The sequence below is a fragment of the Neophocaena asiaeorientalis genome, unplaced genomic scaffold (genome assembly GCF_003031525.2).
Source record: "Neophocaena asiaeorientalis asiaeorientalis breed wild unplaced genomic scaffold, Neophocaena_asiaeorientalis_V1.1 scaffold649, whole genome shotgun sequence".
Lineage (NCBI taxonomy): Eukaryota > Metazoa > Chordata > Mammalia > Artiodactyla > Phocoenidae > Neophocaena > Neophocaena asiaeorientalis.
The window spans coordinates 50,620-70,611 of record NW_020173202.1 but is presented as its reverse complement, the minus strand read 5'-3'; positions in this window follow the sequence as shown (position 1 = coordinate 70,611).

Here is a 19,992-nt window from a genome sequence, read left to right as displayed (position 1 = left end):
GGGAGAGGCCACAACAATGAGAGGCCCGTGTACCGCAAAAAAAAAAAAAAAAGTACAAGCAACGTAATAAAAAATAGATAAATTGGACTTCCTCAAAATTCAGAACTTTGGGGTATTAGGGAACACTGTCAAGAAAGTGAAAAGACAGTTGATGGAGTGAGAGAAAATATTTTGAAATCATGTGTTCGATAAAGGTTTAATAGCCAGAATACATAAAGAACTCCTACAACTGAAGGATAAAAGATAACTCAGCTAAAAGATGGTCAAGGGACTTCCCTGGTGGCGCAGTGGTTGGGAGTCCACCTGCCGATGCAGGGGACACGGGTTCCATCCCTGATGGGGAGGATACCACATGCTGCGGAGGAACTAAGCCCGTGTGCCACAACTACTGAGCCCACGAGCCACAACTACTGAGCCCACGTGCCACAACTACTGAAGCCCGCGTGCTAGGGCTTGTGCTCCGCAACAAGAGAAGCCACCGCCCTGAGAAGCCCGTGTACTGCAACAAAGAGTAGCCCCCGCTCGCCACAACTAGAGAAAGCCCGCACGCAGCAACGAAGACCCAACACAGCCAAAAATAAATAAAAGTAAAAAAAAAAGTTGGCCAAAGGACTTGAGTAGATATTTCTCCAAAGAAGATATACAGATGGCCAGTAAGCATATGAAAAGATGTTGAGCATCATTAGCCATTAGGAAAATGCAAATAGGGGTGGGATAAGGAGGGTGGGAGGGAGACGCAAGAGGGAGGGGATATGGGGATATACATATGCATATGGCTGATTCACTTTGTTATACAGCAGCAACTAACACAACACTGTAAAGCGATTATGCGCCAATAGAGATGTTAAAAAAAATGCAATGAAATACCATTTCACTCCTAATATTGTACAATAGGTGTAATTTAAAAATGGAAAGTTATTGTTGGTGAGCATGTGTGCTGATGGGAATGTAAGACGGGGCAGCCATGAGGGAGGAGTGTGGTGGCTCCTCGGAAAGCTAAGCACAGAATTACCGTATGACCCAGCAAGTCCGCTCTTAGGTATATGTCCAAAGGAACCGTAATCAGGGACGCAAACAAATACTCGTATGATAATGTTCGTCGCAGCACTATTCACAACAGCCAAAGGATGGAAACATCCCAAATGTCCATCGATAGATGAATGGATAAACAAAATGTGGTATATACATACAATGGAATGTTATTCAGTCTTCAGAAGAAAGGAAAGCCTGACACATGCTGCAACATCGATAACTATTTATTTTACTTTTTATCTTTTTTTGCAACATGGATAAATCTTGAAGACATTATGTCAGATACAAAAGGATAAACGTTGTGTGGTTCCACTTATATGAACTATCTAGCATAGGCAAACTTATCAAGACAGAAAGTGAAATGGAGGTTATAAAAAAAAAAAAAAAAAGTACAAGCAACGTAATAAAAAATAGATAAATTGGACTTCCTCAAAATTCAGAACTTTGGGGTATTAGGGAACACTGTCAAGAAAGTGAAAAGACAGTTGATGGAGTGAGAGAAAATATTTTGAAATCATGTGTTCGATAAAGGTTTAATAGCCAGAATACATAAAGAACTCCTACAACTGAAGGATAAAAGATAACTCAGCTAAAAGATGGTCAAGGGACTTCCCTGGTGGCGCAGTGGTTGGGAGTCCACCTGCCGATGCAGGGGACACGGGTTCCATCCCTGATGGGGAGGATCCCACATGCTGCGGAGGAACTAAGCCCGTGTGCCACAACTACTGAGCCCACGAGCCACAACTACTGAGCCCACGTGCCACAACTACTGAAGCCCGCGTGCTAGGGCTTGTGCTCCGCAACAAGAGAAGCCACCGCCCTGAGAAGCCCGTGTACTGCAACAAAGAGTAGCCCCCGCTCGCCACAACTAGAGAAAGCCCGCACGCAGCAACGAAGACCCAACACAGCCAAAAATAAATAAAAGTAAAAAAAAAAGTTGGCCAAAGGACTTGAGTAGATATTTCTCCAAAGAAGATATACAGATGGCCAGTAAGCATATGAAAAGATGTTGAGCATCATTAGCCATTAGGAAAATGCAAATAGGGGTGGGATAAGGAGGGTGGGAGGGAGACGCAAGAGGGAGGGGATATGGGGATATACATATGCATATGGCTGATTCACTTTGTTATACAGCAGCAACTAACACAACACTGTAAAGCGATTATGCGCCAATAGAGATGTTAAAAAAAATGCAATGAAATACCATTTCACTCCTAATATTGTACAATAGGTGTAATTTAAAAATGGAAAGTTATTGTTGGTGAGCATGTGTGCTGATGGGAATGTAAGACGGGGCAGCCATGAGGGAGGAGTGTGGTGGCTCCTCGGAAAGCTAAGCACAGAATTACCGTATGACCCAGCAAGTCCGCTCTTAGGTATATGTCCAAAGGAACCGTAATCAGGGACGCAAACAAATACTCGTATGATAATGTTCGTCGCAGCACTATTCACAACAGCCAAAGGATGGAAACATCCCAAATGTCCATCGATAGATGAATGGATAAACAAAATGTGGTATATACATACAATGGAATGTTATTCAGTCTTCAGAAGAAAGGAAAGCCTGACACATGCTGCAACATCGATAACTATTTATTTTACTTTTTATCTTTTTTTGCAACATGGATAAATCTTGAAGACATTATGTCAGATACAAAAGGATAAACGTTGTGTGGTTCCACTTATATGAACTATCTAGCATAGGCAAACTTATCAAGACAGAAAGTGAAATGGAGGTTACCAGGGGCTGGGGGGAGCAGAGAACGGCGATTTATCGCTTAATGGTTACAGAGTTTCTGTTTGGGGTGTTAACAATTTTTGGAACTAGATAATGATGATGGTTGTGTAACATTGTGAATGTCATTACTGCCATTGAATTGTACTCTTAAAGAAGGTTAAAGTGGCAAATTTTATGCTGCATATTTAATAGCAGTATGTATATTTAATAGTCGTGTGTGTATATCCTAATTTATCTTCCCCACCCCGTCCCCCCGTCATCCCCTCTGGTAACCATAAGTTTGTTTTCCACGTCTCATATGATAATTGTCTTTCTCTGTCTGACTTACTTCACTTAGTATGATAATCTCTAGGTCCATTCATGTTGCTGCAAATGGCATTATTTCATTTTTTTATGGCTGAGTAATATTCCGTTGTGTATATATACCATGTCTTCTTTATCCTTTATTTAAGACATGGAAGCTACCTAAGTGCCCAGTGACAGATGAATGGATAAAGAATATGTTCGCATATTTTTTTACCACAATTTAAAAAATGTTATGTACCAAAACCATTGAATTGAACACTTTAAATGGGTTAATTGTATGTTATGTGAATTATATCTCAAGATAGCTGTTAAAAAAAACCCCAAATAATACTAATATTTCAAGAGACCTAGTTGACTTTGTGACATTTAACGGTGAAGGAAAATTCCCCGTATCCTGATGTCTGTCATGGAAAGCTTGACCCCATTGATCCTACTTCTCTGCTTCCACACTCAGCCCTGCTTCCTGGGCCGTACAAGTGGAGGGAAGCTTTTGCTAAATGTTCATGCAGACACATGAAGGGCCACAAACGTCTACCTGGAGAAGTTTCAATTCCATTCAAACATGCCTCCCTTAATAGTTTATTTAAGAGAGAGCGGGAGGGAGGGAGGGTAAAAGAGAGAGAGAGAGAGGAGTCTGTGTCACTACACATTAAATTTCATGGAATAATCACAGTCCATTTTCCACATAACTACAGTCCTTACATACATTTAAATCAGTGTCGAAATAGCCCTGCTTGGATTCTCTGGTTTTGTACTGAAGTTAAGAAGATTTCAAGGAACTTGAAGTGTTGTTTGATGAGGGTTTCACATTTGATTTTTCCTAATTGTGGATGAGTTCTTTATATTGACAATGGTGTTTAATTGGAACCAAAATGAAATCAGTACAGTAAAAATGGTTTAATACGATAACAGTTTATTCTTGTTAGTTTTTAAATTGAAAGCAGTTGCTAATCCTGAGCTGGTTAAAATTCTCCAGTGAGCATTAATTAAAAAAAATCTCGTAACTCAAACTAGGCAACTTGAAAGTAGTATTTAATATTAACGTATACACACTACTATATATAAAAAAATAACCAACGAAAACCTACTGTATAGCACAGGGAACTATACTCAATATTTTGTAATAACGTGTAAGGGAAAAGAATCTGAAAAAACAGATATATAAATATAACTGAATCACTTTGCTGTACACCTGAAATTAACACAACAGTGTAAATCCACTATACGTCAATAAAAAAATTATTCATGCTTTATTTGGAAAGTTTATAAACTATATCTAATTAAGAAAATACAAAGTTTGGATTTGAAAGTGTCATTCAAGTGACTTGTTTTCTGGCTTTCTGAATTCAGTATTATGACATTTAAAGACTCCAGGTCAGGGCAAACGGTTTTCTGTGGGACCTTAACTGTATGCTGTTAGGATCACACCTCACTGTGGCACACAGCCTTCTGGGATTCTCCTTTCTGGAGGCATCTAAGGAGAATGTAGGATCCATTCCGTAACTGCTTGCTGGACGTCCGGTAGACTTGGTGCCCTGCCTTGGAGTTCGCTGCTATTAGCCTACAGCTCTGTCTTATCTGCTCACGCACTCACTGCACAGCTTAACTTCTCCAACTCTTAGGAACCCTTCAGAAGTTTTTTTTCAACGCTTAGTCATCACATCCTCCCACACTATCTGCCCACTTGCACATCAGAAATACTGAAACAGTGTCAAGTCATTCATCTCTGTATTAAAAAAACAACCAGCGCCGCGAAAATCTGGGTATCAGGGATTCTGATAACTGATGAAAGTCTGGGCTTTTTAAACACATACGTCCGCTGCCCTCAGTTAAGTAAGGGGTCTTTTCACTATCTAGATTTTTTTTTTTTTCAATCCAGCACTTGGATTATTCAGAGCATTACAGTGTTTTTACTGTGAGGGAAACATGCAATAGTGAAATCCTGGTTATCAATCATTCTGGAGGTTTAGACCAGCTTTGTGAATTAGTGAATTTCACCACCCCTTGAAGGACCACACTTGAAAAACTTACCGTTTTGGATGGAAATGTTTTAAATTTTGCTTAAAAGTTCTGCGTGCTATTCTGACTTCCAGATCAGAGCAAACTGATATCACTGAGCCTTTTCTTGATAGAAATAATAGAAATAACAGAAATCAGTGCATCCTTACTCTGTGTCAGGCAGTGTGCTTAGCGTTTTGCCTGGGTTGTTTTATTTGCACCTCAGTCCGTCCCTGTGAGGTAGTGGTGATATCCTCATTGAATATATGGAAAATAAATGTCAGAGGGATTAGGTAACTTGGCCTGTGAGCACTGAGAGTTTCAAAACCCAGGCAGGCTGATCCCAGAGTGGCACTGTTCTTTTAATTTTTTTATGCTTGAACACTGTCACTTCACACCAGTCTCTTACATTCTGATGGTTTAAGATGTTTATCATTTACAGCTGTTTGTGTCTGTTACGCTGATGTACCGTGGCACTGGTTTATAATCCACATAAGCAAGGTTTAAGATTATGTATAAAGCAAGAATAAACCACTTTCAAGTAAAAGATTGAGAGGAAACCTTATTAGTAAATTGCAGTCATTGAAATCTGGAGAATTTGTCTTCCCAAGCTACCATTCCTTTTTCCTTCAAGTAACTTTAAAATATATTAATACGTTTGTACCATTAAAAAAGTTTCTGTTTCAAACGTGCTTCCCTCGGTGACATTTCTGGCAGCTCCTTTTTGAGGGTGTTTAGGTTGCTCTGGTTCCTTTTATCTCCCTCTTCCCATTTCCCTGCTTTCTTCTCTCCCTCTTGGTCTCCCTGCAGTTCTTGTTCCATAGGTTAAAAGGCATAGGACGTGATAGAGTCCCTTGGCATCTAAGTTGATTGTAAAGAAATTTTTATTTTTTTTTTTCCGCCGTGCCCTGCGTCTTGTTCAGCAGTGAAAGTGCAAAGTCCTAACCACTGGACCGCCAGGGAATTCCCCAAATTTCTTCCGTTTACTGGGTTTCTTTCTCACATGAACTTTTCAACTGAAGGTGTTTTCTGATAGCTCCACTGTGTGTGTGTGTGTGTGTGTGCGTGTTTTACCATAAGGCTTTTATTAGGTATTTTAGGGTGAAGAGAAAGTGTATTAGTCATGGTTTTCCAGGAAAACAGAACCAATCCCAATTAGAACCAGTTGCAGCTGACCTAAAACGAACGCTATTCATGACCTCTCACTTGTGATAGAAAATTCCACTTAAAACTATGAGCAATCTTAGAGGCTCTTATTCTTCTGAATAGTCTAAAACAAAAGACCAAAACAAAACAAACAAAAGTATCCACCCACCAAATCACATAAGTGGTGCCTGCAACAAACAAGCAAACAAAAAAGAACCAGTTGTGTGTGTGTGTGTTTGTGTGTGTGTGTGAGTGTGGAGAGAAAGAGATTGATTTATTGATTGATTTTAAGGAGCTGGCTCCCATAATTATGGAGGCTGCAACTCTGAAATCTGTATGGCAGGCTGGAAGTTCAGGTAAGAGTTGGTGTTGCAGTCTTGAGTCTGAATTCTTCAGGGCAGCAGGCTGGAAATTCAGGTTGGGTTTCTGTGTTGCAGTCTTGAGGAGAATTCCTTCTTGGGAGAAACCTCAGTCTTTGCTCTTAAGGCCTTCGACTGATTGAGTGAGGCCCACCACATTATGGAGGGTGATCTGCTTTACTCATAGGGGCCTGATTTAATCACATTTAAAAAAAGACTTCCATAGCAACATTGAGTCTGGTTTGACCAAACACTTGGTTTGACCAAACACTTGAGCCTAGCCAAGTTAACATGTAAAATGAACCATCACGGGAAGAAAGGAAACAGTTTTGGACAATTATCTATGTGTTAGAAGCCTTAGGTATGATAGAAAATGAGGGGAGAAACCTCTTGGTATCAGGGATTTTGTCTTCTGTATCAGTCTCTTATAATCCTTTACTGACAATTTAGGTCTTATGCAACCTGTTAGAGATCCTGATCTGAGAGGTAAAAGGCCTTTTCAGTTCCAGAAAGAGTCAGTTTTGACTTTCCAAATTTTATATTGTGAGCGTTATAGGCAAGTCATACTGTAAGAAGCGTAGTCATTTTTAAGCTTAAATTTGGTATGTGATACTTTCCTGAACGTCAGTTCCAGTTTTTAAATTTTTTAGTTCTCTAAATGTTATGAATGATATCTTTAAAATATTCAGTTTGCTTCACCGTGTAGTTTTCATCACGACAGTTACATTTGATCAGGGTCTTCAAATTTTTTTTTTCTCAAATTGTTTCAGGACGATATATGGAATAAGAATTGGAGGTAAGAATCAAAGTGTGAGCAGTTGTACCTTTCTCTGCCCTACTTGTCCTGATACAGCATCTGCTCTGGAACCAAAAATGGAGTCTGAGAGGTCTGGGCTCTTCCATGAAACTCGCCACCACGTGAGGGAGCGTCCTTCCTTCCTCATCCTTTGCCTTTGGCCACCCTGCTTCACACCTTATCCATTCCTTTACTTGGACATTTGCTCTCTTTCTTTGGCCTTAAGTAGCTCTGCTCAGCATTTCGCCAGGTCCTGGGCTGCTGCTAGCCTAGGGAACAGTCAGGTTTTCCACAGCTACCTGGTTACAGACCCTCAGGGATGCTCTGTGGCATCAGTAAGCACAAAGCTAGTAGGCGGCTGCTCTAGCTTCGACATGTCACAAGGTATTTCATTTGGACACTGACGAGACGCATCCGCTCTTCCATTTCTACTGCCCTTCATCACCTCCCCATGTTTAGGCACTGCTGGGATGGGTGGTGGCAGGAGTGGAGACATGAAAGAAAACAAAAAAACCCTGCTTTACTTGGTGTCTTTATTCTGTAAGCACAGAGATTCGTCCTTGGTATATAAAAAAGTAACATGACCCAGAGTATTGAATGGCCTGTCGATTTTTTTATTAGATGGAGGGTAGGAATTGGTAGGAAAATAATACAATTAATGGAGGCGAGCAAAGGGATACGAGTAGGGAAAGGTTAAAATGTATTCTCAGCTTCTTTGGAACAGATTCTTCACTTTAGAAATTATTAGAATTCTGCCTTACTGTTGGTTGAGACCTTGAAAGTTAGTGCAAGGGTAGCTAAGAGTCAGTTATTACAAGCTCAGAGTGACTGGGCGCTTATGAAATATATCATCTCGTGTAATCTCCACTGCTGCCCTATACATAATCCAGGGATTACAGATACTACAGCATGCTCAGGGAGTTTAGGTAACTTATTCAGGGTGCTCTGTGGTGAGTTAGAACCCGGTTGATCTGGCTCTTAAGATGACACCCTTGATCATTACCCTGCATGTCTTTTTCACGCTGGCCAGGGGATGAGCCAGGCCATACTCTTAGGGCTCTTTGGTTACCTACTAACACTGCTTTTTTCTTTTTTAATGCTCACCCAACACACTTCATCCTTCACATCGTGTTGGAGGGTTTTGTGCTTTTTGCTGTGAGCTCTCATGTGGACATGGCTATGACAGGAGGAGGGGAAGCCGGTACAGGTCATCACCGTCTGGCCCAGGGGGCGTCGGGTGATGGTTGAGGGGCAGAGCTGACATTTTTGTGTATCAGTACAAACTGCCCTTGCTGGAGGCCTGAAAAAAAATCGGAGGGGGCACCAGAACCCCCTCTTTGTGACTGTGCGGAAAAGGACCATGTAATTCTTGGATTCTCTAGTTCAAGGGACTGTTTCCTCCCTCTGTGTCTTTGGTCCTTCCTTCACATAGACCACTTTCTCCTGGAGGATGTGAGCCATGTGCGTGCGAATTGCAGCCGGTTTTATGCTTGATGTTGAGATGGGCCCGCTGTGGTGTGAGGAGACCAGGACTGACATAGACGGCCAACACAGGCCACCTGTGGATAATCCTCACATGCCTTTTCTGTGTTTGCAGAATGGGTGGATTTCATGTGTGATGTAGTGTCCAGGTTTCAGGGTTTCAGATCCAAGAATTGCTATCAGAGTGAATTTTTTCTTTTTTTTTTTTTATGCGGTATACGGGCCTCTCACCGCTGCGGCCCCTCCCGCCGCGGGGCACAGGCTCCGGACGCGCAGGCCCAGCGGCCATGGCTCACGGGCCCAGCCGCTCCGCGGCATGTGGGATCCTCCCAGTCCGGGGCACGAACCCGCGTCCCCTGCATCGGCAGGCGGACTCTCAACCACTGCGCCACCAGGGAAGCCCTATCAGAGTGAATTTTGCTCCTGTTTCTTTTTGCTTGTGCAATCTGCAAGTTAAAGGTCAGTTATACTAACATAAAGTAAAGAAAAAAACCCAATTACTAGACAATTATATTAGTCCAAGTGATTTACCAAGTAAAACAGTAGCAAATACACATTTAAACAATACGTATTATATATCTATACTTATATATCTATACCTGTACACAACACATATATCTATACTTACATATCTATACCTGTACACAACACATATTATACAGCTATGCTTACATATCTATACCTGTACACAACACATATTATACAGCTATGCTTACATATCTATACCTGTACACAATACATATTATATATCTATACTTATATATCTATACCTGTACACAGATTATTTTTGCTATCAAAAAAATAGGGTCACTATATTCTTCTCTGAGTATGTCATTGGTCAGTTTTCTAATCTTTAATGCATGCAATTTATTTTGGAGAAAAAGCAGCCTTAGTTGCTGTGTGATTATTCCTCTGTGCTTCACTACTGAGAATTGTGTGAATAGCGTGGATCCTTAAAGCTGAAGCCCAGTGGGTTTTTTTCTGCTCATGAGATTGATTTTGTGTTTGCTTGACCTTTATTTTGGCTAAATCTCATGCTGCAGTTGCAACTGTGCCCGTTAGGCCGGTCTACTGCCTGGTCCTGCTTGGCCTGGGAGTTTCCCGGTTTCAGTACAAAATGTCTCATGTCCTGGGAAACCCCTCAGTCCCAGGCAAGCCGAGAAGGTTGCTTACGCTAGGGCCAGACTTTCCGAGGAGCACATTGCTGCAAACGCCTGGCCACCTCCTGGCCCTACCTTAGTGCTGACAGTTGGTAGCTGATCACCTGTAACAGCTCATTTTAAGTTGTTCGTGCAGAGTTGAAAGGTGTGGCCCTGCTGTAGATATTGTAACCCCTAAAGCTGACCCCTTCCTGATTTCTAGGCACTGCTTCGTTGGGTATTTTGCCTTTGCAAGGGGTCAACTTGCCTATGTCGGAGTCAGAGGACAGGAAGGAACCCTGCCCCCTTTAGGAATGGGCTTCACCCTTTTAGGCTTGCCCTGCTTGTTTTCCCAGAGGTTCTCCTGACATTTTAGGACTTAAGGATGTAAACATAACCACACACGAGAAAGCCTCTTGCACTTGAGAAAATGTCAATCCTATGTCCTTACGAGTATCTCTCGTACCAAGATATATTTCCTTGAAGTTGTGCTCTTAGTTTTGATTCTAGGCATCTAACACAGGAATAGTATTGACTAATTCTGCAAAGATTCAGGAGATGGCTGCCAGTATAATTAAATAAAATATTTATTTTAAATAAAATTTATTGAAAAAATGGTCTGTTGCATATTTGTATTGCTTTCAGTTTTTGTGTGTGTGTGAAGATGCTGGAGATGTACAACACGTGTGCCTTTTTCTCTTCCGTTTAGAAATCAACTCTTTTATTTGTGTAGGAAACTGTAGTGCACATTAACTAGTTGGATTCAGGAGAAACTGATTGTAATAAGTTGTTATTAACAAAATAATTCATTGTGCTAGAAGGAAGCTAGTCTTTTTGAAATTCAGTGGCTGTGTAATAATTTGCTAATAGGATATTAATTTGACATCCAAGCCAAGTGTACGTAATAATGATATTGGCTTTGCCTGTATATGGTAATATCTTGTTATAATATCTTGTTATGTATCTCATTACATATATATATGTGTATATATATGCTATATATATGTATGTGTGTGTATATATATGTGTGTGTATATATATATATAAAACATACACATCATGAAAATATCACAAAGAAACTATAGAAAAGGCCACAAAAGATCTATCATCTTTAGGCTGTCTGCCTAAAGAAAACGTTTCCCTAAAGGAGTGAAAGCTACTTGGGGAAAAACTGGAATTATTCTTTAAAAAGTGTTTACTACGGCTGCCAAGGATCAGTTACTTCATGAACTCATGGGATGTGTGCTGAAGGTTGCTCCCCGGGACCTTATGCTGTTTCCTTGCTAAATATGGTTTGGGATGTTTGCCCCTTCAAACTAGGCTTTGTGCTAAAGAGAGCACTTATTTTCAGAATAATTTTATAAATTGGTTCCTGAGAGGTTTCTGGGTGAGGAAAGTAGAAAATATCGCAGCCACTGCTTACCTTGATTTCTGGTAACTTGCGTTCCTATCATGTGGGTAAGGCCAAACGGGGGACTAAAACACATCTGACCTGAGAAATGTCTTCTCTTCAGTTGGAAAGAATAACAGAGGAAATTAAGTTTAAGTAACTTACTAGAAAGTCAGTATTTTCAAACTGCAAATCAGGTATAAAACAAAAGGAAGAAAACTCAAGTTTGTGGACAAAAATCAGGGTTTTAAGATATCTAATGTGAATCAATGAAAATAGATTTTGCTTTATTTCCCTCCGTTTTGGTCTTCAGGGTGTGATTCATGCATTCCCCTGCAATGCTGCAAACACAGCAAGGACGCAGGGTTAGATCACAGGAACCGGAAAATGAAAGTGACCATAAACGGGTAACGGTGTGTAAGTGGGTCCTGAATGAGGCGCTGAGAGAAAGTAGCATAAATGTGAAAAGACATTTGAATTTTATTAAAATCAACTGAGTAGTAACCTAATAAAATGAATCAAAGCTGAATGAGTAAGCGTTATTATGCATGAAGTATTTCTTTGCAAAAAGGAGTTTTAAGATAGAACTTTTGATATCCATCATATTTAAAAGAACCTCAGACTCACACATCTAATGCTTTATCATTGTTTTGTTTTAAATATTTCTTTTAAGAAAACAACAAAGCAATAATATCTCATCGCTTTCATCATAGCCTCATAATCTTCACCTTTTGCTTCTGTTTGTCACTCGTGGAAGAAATCCAGGCTTACCTTTATCACTTTGGTATCAGAAACGTTCCAGAGTTTGTTGAGAGTATCTGAATAAAAAGCTTTTTTGGAAGCCTGACATTTAAAATGATAGGTTTTACATAATTATTATGACTTTAATTAGCTACCTTATCAAATTTGTTTTATCTTAACATAGTGAAGGGAATTTATTTATTTTATATGCGTGTTTGTAAGTTCGGTGCAATGAGTTTATACCACTTTGCTTAGATTCTTATTTTATCACACCCCTTACAGTGAACAGTTCCCTCATCCAGTCCTTATTTCTGTTTGATCAGTCACTGCACCTGCATAGGGATTTTAACGTATTTTCTCTGTTTTACTTCATTTAATCAGTTATTCAGATGTTTACTGGCTGCCTCTTGTGCAACAAGAACTCTGCTAGGTGCTGGGAATACATCAGTGAACAAAATAAAAAGTAGTCCCCGTTTCGAAAGAGGCCCAGGGGAGAACATCTACCGCAGGCTGGGCGCACTGGGAAGCTTCACTGGAACCAGGCACATCCAGTTACATGGGCTTAAAAGATACGTGGGCCTTAGGCAGATGGGGGTGGAGGTGGGGGGTGTGTTCGGTGTGGGTGGGGAGCCAGTTTACAGCCAGGCCACAGGTCACGCTCCCGTGGTATGTCCCAGTGTCCTGGGGTCGCTGTCCCTGCACTTACAGTAGAGAGGTGGGTGGATGAGGGGAAGCGGAAGAGGTGATTTGGGGTGGGATTTGGGGAGGCTTTCTGAGCCACAACCACAGTTTTGATTTTATCTTCAAGGCACGAGGAGTGGCTGAAGACTCTTAAGGAGGGAGTGTGAGGAATAAGGTCGAATGAACATCGACAAGGACGACTTTGGCATTTGGGCCACTGGTTTGGAGGGGCACGAGTTAAAGCAGAGTCCTGTGGCAGAGAGGGGAGGATGGCGGGGCCCCCGGCGGACCTCCAGGTGTCAGATCTGGGCGGCGAGGAAGGGGTCCCAGGAGGAGGGCCGGCTTGGGGAGTGAGAGGAAGAGCTTCGCTTTGGCCACCTGAGCCTCAGGTACCTGTTGGCTGGACAAGTGGAGAGCGCGGGCTGGTGTTAGCAGTTGGAGCACGGGTCTGAGGCTGAAGAGAGAGCAGTCAGTTGCGAATGAGAATACTGCTGTATCTTTAACTTTTATGCTGCCTTTGGAAGAGGAGCTCTGCGACAGATTGACTCAGGTAATTTCACACTGAGTTGTGACTAATAAGTTCCACGACCTCTGCTTTACAGTTCTGGGGGCTTCCTCAGTATCCACGAATAGGCAATTTATTGACTGCAATCAAATAAGTATTTGGTTCATCGTCTGCTGGGTTATGGAGTGAGACATGTTAAGAAAAATAGCCAGACACACACAAGGAATGTGTGACATCACTCTTCAAAAGGCAGCGTCTATTGGGAAAATAACATTACCGGCTACTACACCACCTGATGCAAGGGACAGAAGCAAAGGGAGACCTTTGGGTTTCAATTTAAGGTATGAACGTAGGAAAGAACTCTAGTAAATATAAAAGAGGAGCTATCTCCTAAATAAAAATGTTCTTTTCTCTTGGAGTTTTAAAACATTTTATGTGTCAAGGTTGAATGCAGTTTCCTCTTTACACATTGCTTCTGGTTACAGGTGTAATAAAGGATTTCGCTAGTTTCCACGTCATTCTGTTTGAATTTCTGCCCTGTTGATTAAAATGGTTTTTGATGTGTGGAAGCCTAGATATTTTTATAGTTATTCATGAAAGGAATGTAGTGAGGTGAGAGTCTGTTGCTGGAAAAGATGTTTTCTGGGCTATTTTAGTACCGTTTCTCATAGTCTACTTCAGTTTGCATTCTTGGCATTAGATAAAACCATATAGGTTTGTTTCTCACACCGTTTTCTAATGTGAAGACTGTTTCAAAAGTGTATGCAGATAAGGAGGGTGTACCTGATGTTTGCTTACATGTGTTGGGTTGGGGAGAGGAATGAAAAGACCCTTCCCTAGGGTTGCCCTACTTTGGAGCAATACAAAAATAACAGATGCTTTCCATCAGAAAATTACTGTCTGTTCTCTGAGCGACATAAATCTCACTTGGTCTACCTTTAGATTTATAATAGGTAATTTAGCATGCATATTCTCGTGTTGATGTTTTTTCATAATGACGGTGTTCAGTATATGATGTTTTGAAGCCCTAAACGAGATGAGTTGTCTTCTGCGTGTGGACAATGTATGTTTTCAGTACCAAGGAGAAGAGGACATGTGGGTACGCAAAAGAAGTGGGGGAAGGTTGTATCCCCATCTTGGCGACCAGCGGAAGTTGTCCGCAGTAGTTACTGATGACAGTGTAAATTTTCAAACGGAATTTGGCAGGTCTTCATAGGCTGGGAAAGAGAGCTGATTTTTGAATGAAGGACACAAAATACGCTCAACAGTACACGATCTTTGTTTTACTTATGGTTGCATAAAACAAACACAACTTGTTTAATCCAAACATTGTGGCCGGCTTTCTTAGAGAAAATTATATTAATATTTATGGGGAATTTTCTGCATGTTGCTTTCAAGGGAATGAAAATGTGTGATGGCTGCACTAATAAAGAGGTTTGCAGGTAACTGCTCAGAGAGTAGGTAAGTTTTAGAGAGAGTATTCCATGGACAGTAGTAATTATGGCTCACCTGTCAGCTTTCGGTCACAGCCCCTGCACGCCTGCTGGGTTAGAAGGCGTGTGTCTCGGGGCTGGACCTCACAGTGTCCCGTCATCCGGTGCAGGGACCCGACCACGGCAAGGCTCATCAGAGCCCTTCCTCAGGTCTGGGAGGGGCCGCTGGGGGGAGGGCTTCTCTTATTCTGCTGAGGCTGGTAATTGGGGGTGGATCTGCTTGCACGCGTGTGGAGGAAGCTTGTGCTTCAGTCCGGATGGGCTAGGTTAAAACGCAGTAACAAGTGGCCTGGAAATCTCAGTGGCTCCGTACAATGGTAATGTACTTCTTTTTCACACACAGTTTTCCGCAGGCCCGGATGATAGCTTCATAGCTCCGTGCTTTTTGCTTGCTTGCTTGTTTGTTTGCTGAGCTAGCATGAATTGGGATTTTGTCTCTTGCAGTTGAAAGGGTCTTCTGAGAAACATACTGGAATTTTATCCAGTGGAAAGGAACACCACCTCAGGAGAGAGATAGAAGCAGAGCCAATGGTTAGGAACGGCATCAGGATTCACTATAACATGGATATGGGCCCTCAGCTGCTTCCACTGGAAGACTCTTAAGTTAAAACTTAGACCAATAGTTTTCCTTATTTTATGAAGGGAAAGCTGAGGTGAAGTGACTTGGGCCTCCTGTTAAAGGTCAAATAGGAATTTAAGGACCGGGGCTTAAACCAGAAAAAGGGTTTCCGACTCCACATGCAGTGATTTGTCAATGCTTTACAATCTCTCTCTCTCACAAATAAAGGTAGAAAAGTTTTGAGGGCCTCGCTCATAAAGTATCTAAAGAAAAGGCAAGTGTATATGAGGTTAGCACACACAGTAGGCGTGTTGCCCACAGGTTGGGAGTTGTATTTAAAAATCCTGTAAGTTATCGTTGATGGCAGCAGAAGCACCGCTTGAATTGGAAGAACTTTTTCTAGAATAACAGAGGGTGACTCTTTGCCGGGACAAGCGTTTTGGCATCATCCCATAACACAGAGGTCTGTGCTCTGTAAACTCAGCTGACACCAGAGACCCTGGAACTCAATTGGGGGTGAGTTCCACATGCCTGAGCTCCCTTCACTCCGCACCCGCCCAGCTCCAGTCTGAGCTGGCATTTGTAATTGCATTAGAGCTTTGCGGTCCACACTCCATCAAAGCCCGGGACGGGCGGTGCCAACTTGGCCTCCTTCTTCCAGTGAGGAGAAGCCGCTCCTCATGGAGATGGGTGTGCACTTTAGGTCTTTCAGGTCCTATGGTTCATGAATTTCCGAATTTCATTTTCTTTCTCCATCTAAGTGGGGAAAATACTTTGAAAAAGTTGTTTTTCTGTTTCCAAGTTGTGAAGCAAGAAAATAGATAAAACATGCATACAATTATGACGAGGCAACAACAGGATAAATATACTTCCTCTTGGAGTATGAAGAGCCCTAGGTTGATCGTATTCAACTGCAGGTACTATCATGCCAGTCTCCGCAGTTCCCACCGCTCGTGTGACCACTAACATAGCGTAGAAGCCCTTTGCAGTCTGACTCAACCTGCCTTCCTCAGCCCAAGCTCCCGCAGGGTCTCCACACACTCCGTGTTCCAGCCGCACCACGCGGCAGGTGCTTGTCTCCCAGCCTGACTTACTGTCTGCTCTCTGCCGACCTTTGTACATTCTTCTCCTGGTGCCTCCCCTGAGCCTTTCTCTCACTTGCTGTACCTGGTACGCTTACTGCTCCAAGAAACGCTCTTCTGTTCCCACTGTAGTCACTGGTGATGTGGGGTTTCCGGGTTTGCCCCTGGTTATGAGGTAAGATTGCATTTCCCCATCCCCTTCAACCTTATAATCATGAGACTTGCCACGGCCAATAAAATGTGGAAGGAAGCGAGCTGTGTTACTTAACAGTGGACGTCTTTGATAGCCAGTGCACAGTTTACCATGTTGCCTTCCCCCCCCAGTGTAGGTAGGGATGTTCTAGACGCTCATTTTGAGTGGCTGAGTGGGAACAAAGTAGGGGTAAATCCCCAGAACTTCAGTGGGCAAGTACAGTGAATGAAAAGAAATCTTTGGTGTTTTCAGTTACCAAGATTCGGGAAGAGTTTGTTACTTCAGTGAAATTTAGCTCTTACTGACTGATGCATGCCCCCTGTAATGAGCTTTCCTTTCCTCAAGGTTATTGTAACTACTGATGGCATTTTTTGAGAATTTACTGTGTCTCATGCTCTGTGCAAGGTGCTTCATTTGTGTTATCTCATTGAATCTTCTCAGTAGCCCTACAGGAAGTTCTTTTTATCACTATTGCACTTTTAGGGAAACTGAGGCTTGGAGATGTAATATAATTTGTTCAGGGTCATGCCGTGTGTCTCTGGAGCCCGTGCTTCCAATGACTGCTCTTCCTGACCCCCTGGGCCGCAGTATCCTGCAAGTATCCCTGAGCTCCTGTTGTGGGCCCAGCTCTGTACTAGGTCTGAGGATGAAAATGTGAATCAGAAGTAGTCTCTGGGGCTTCCCTGGTGGCGCAGCGGTTGAGAGTCCGCCTGCCGATGCAGGGGACACGGGTTCGTGCCCCGGTCCGGGAAGATCCCACATGCCGCTGAGCAGCTGGGCCCGTGAGCCATGGCCGCTGAGCCTGCGCGTCCGGAGCCTGTGCTCCACAACGGGAGAGGCCACAGCGGTGAGAGGCCCGCGTACCACAAAAAAAAAAAAAAAAAAAAAAAAAAAAAACCAAAGTCTGTGTCCATGAGAAGATTAGGATCGTACAGGGAGAGAGGGATCTGTAAGTACCATGAAGTCTTAAAAGTAATGCAGCATAGTGGGTACTCAAAGATTTGGAATCAAAACCTGTCCCCTGCTGTATGGTCTTGGGCAAGTCGTCATCCTCACACCCACCCCCACTTCCTGACTTCTATTCTGTCATTCCTAAAATGGGGGAAGTTTCAAAATTTTGTAAGCTATAAAATTCAGAAGCCCATCTACCTCAAAAATAGCATTCGCATGAACAGATCAAATATTTAAAGTCCCTGGCACTTGGCAGCCTACAATACCTGGTAGTTCCCAGTTGATCTTGTTGTTTCAGTAGAAGATTCAGGAGAACATGAGGAAGGAGCCCTCCATCTGAGAGAAAAGGAGCCAGAGAGTTTCATGGAGGAGGTGATGCTGGGCTTGAGCTCTTGAACAGAAGTGCACGTTACTTACAGGAGGTGGGAAAGGGAAGCACGTTCCAGGCTAAGTGGAATAGCATGAACTAAGTCATGAAACATTTAGGGAACTGCAAGAAATGTATTATTAGAAAAGTACAGAGCACAGTGGAGGAAATGGCGAGAGATGACGTTCTGGCACGTGTCCTGGGCCGACTGAGTTGCTTCAGCTTTGTTGCTCAGGCCTTAAGGAACCATTGGGAGGGATAAATCTGCGCTGTGGCTTTTTTTTTGTTTTTCAAAGTGTGGATTCAGGAAGTGTGGAAGCAACGTCAAAGATGGATTGGAGGGTGTCACAGATGAAGGAAAGGAAGCCAATTAGTAAACTGCTGGAGAGGGAGAGATGCTAAAGTCTTAAATTAAGGCAGAGGGGATGGAATGGAGAGATTAGATACAAAGCAACATTAAAGAATGAAAATTGAGACACATATTCCTTTATACAATTTCAGGAGTGAGGGCAAGGAAGGAGCCCCGGAGAGCTCCCGAGTTTCGGATTTGGTGACTTAGATGTTTGTAATAAAGACTGGGAATGCAGAAAGAGTCCTGTTTTTTAACTAGCAAATTTTCTTTTTTGTATAGGGATTATTCACTTTAAAAAGTAAAACAATGTGAAAAATGTTCAAAGTAAAGGAGGAATTCTACACCCCATACGTGATGACCCTGTTAGTTTTCCCCAGTTGTTTAAAACCACATGTCTGTGTAATGATCATCTTAAAAATAGTTCCTTTGCAGGTTTCTTTTGTCATTTAATAGCATGGGATGAGCAGCTTTCCACTTAAGTACATAGAGATGGATCTATTTTATTTACTAGTGTAAAAGGATAAGTTGTATTTCATTCCATTTATAATGTTTCTTTTTACTTCTTTATATTTGCTTTTACAAGTAATGCTATAAAGGATACTTGTGTATCTATCTAAAAATTTTGATAAAGTTTACAAAAAAGAAGAAACGGCTGGTAGGAGGGACTCTAATTCTTAAATTCAGTGGTAGGGAAGACCCTCCCTGTTTGTCATATATTCTTTTCTTTTTTTTCTTTTTTTGCTAGTCTCAATAATATTTTCTTTATGTACGTGTCTTGATTGTTGTACTTTCCATGTACCCTAGAAGGAGCACATGGTGTAAAAATTGGCTTAAACAAGTAAAAATGCTCTCAGTTTGGATGATAATTTGTGTGGTTTTATTACCCGCTTTAGCCAATTGGGGGATAGTATTCCATTGTTTGCTTATACCACCTTTTGTTTTTTTCATTCCACAGTGGATAAACATTTAGGTTATTACCAACTCTTTGTTATTTATTTATTTTTTTTTAAAAAAAGCTATTTCGAGAAAACACATCCAACATTGAACTTGCCCTGTTTCACTAGTTAGTTTAGTACTAGTTCTGTTTGCAGGTGGCAATGTGCCAATGACTTCTCCTTGCTTGGAGGCGTGCTTCCCACCTGACCCCATCCTTACTGGTACACTGTCTTCCCGGACCCTCTGCAAAGGCCTTTCCTCTGAACAGTGTAGGAGGGGCTTAGCGTCCGAATGCATAAGAAGAGGACACTATGTCTTCAGGACTGTGTGCTGGCAGGAAGACCTCTCTTACCCGAAATCCTTCCTACTGTGGACACAACATGGGGTATTAGATGTGTCATTTTTGCTACTGTTACTTCTCTGATTCCGTTTTAACTGTTTCCTGCTAACAACATGTGGGTTACAACTGCCTTGGGTCTTATGTCACTAAAGTACAATGCTAAATTATCGTAAATGTCAGTGAGTTTTTAAAGGGTTGCCATGGAGTATAATCCCATGAACCTTTTGGTGCATTAATTTCCCCTCAGTCTGATTGCACAGCAGAATCCTGTGGGAGAGTCAACGTTCCTGTCCTAGACTTATTCATGCAGACTCTTCAGACAACATATTTTTTTTTTTTTTTTTTTTTTTTTTTTTTTTTTTTTTTTTTTGCCGGTACGCGGGCCTCTCACCGCTGTGGCCTCTCC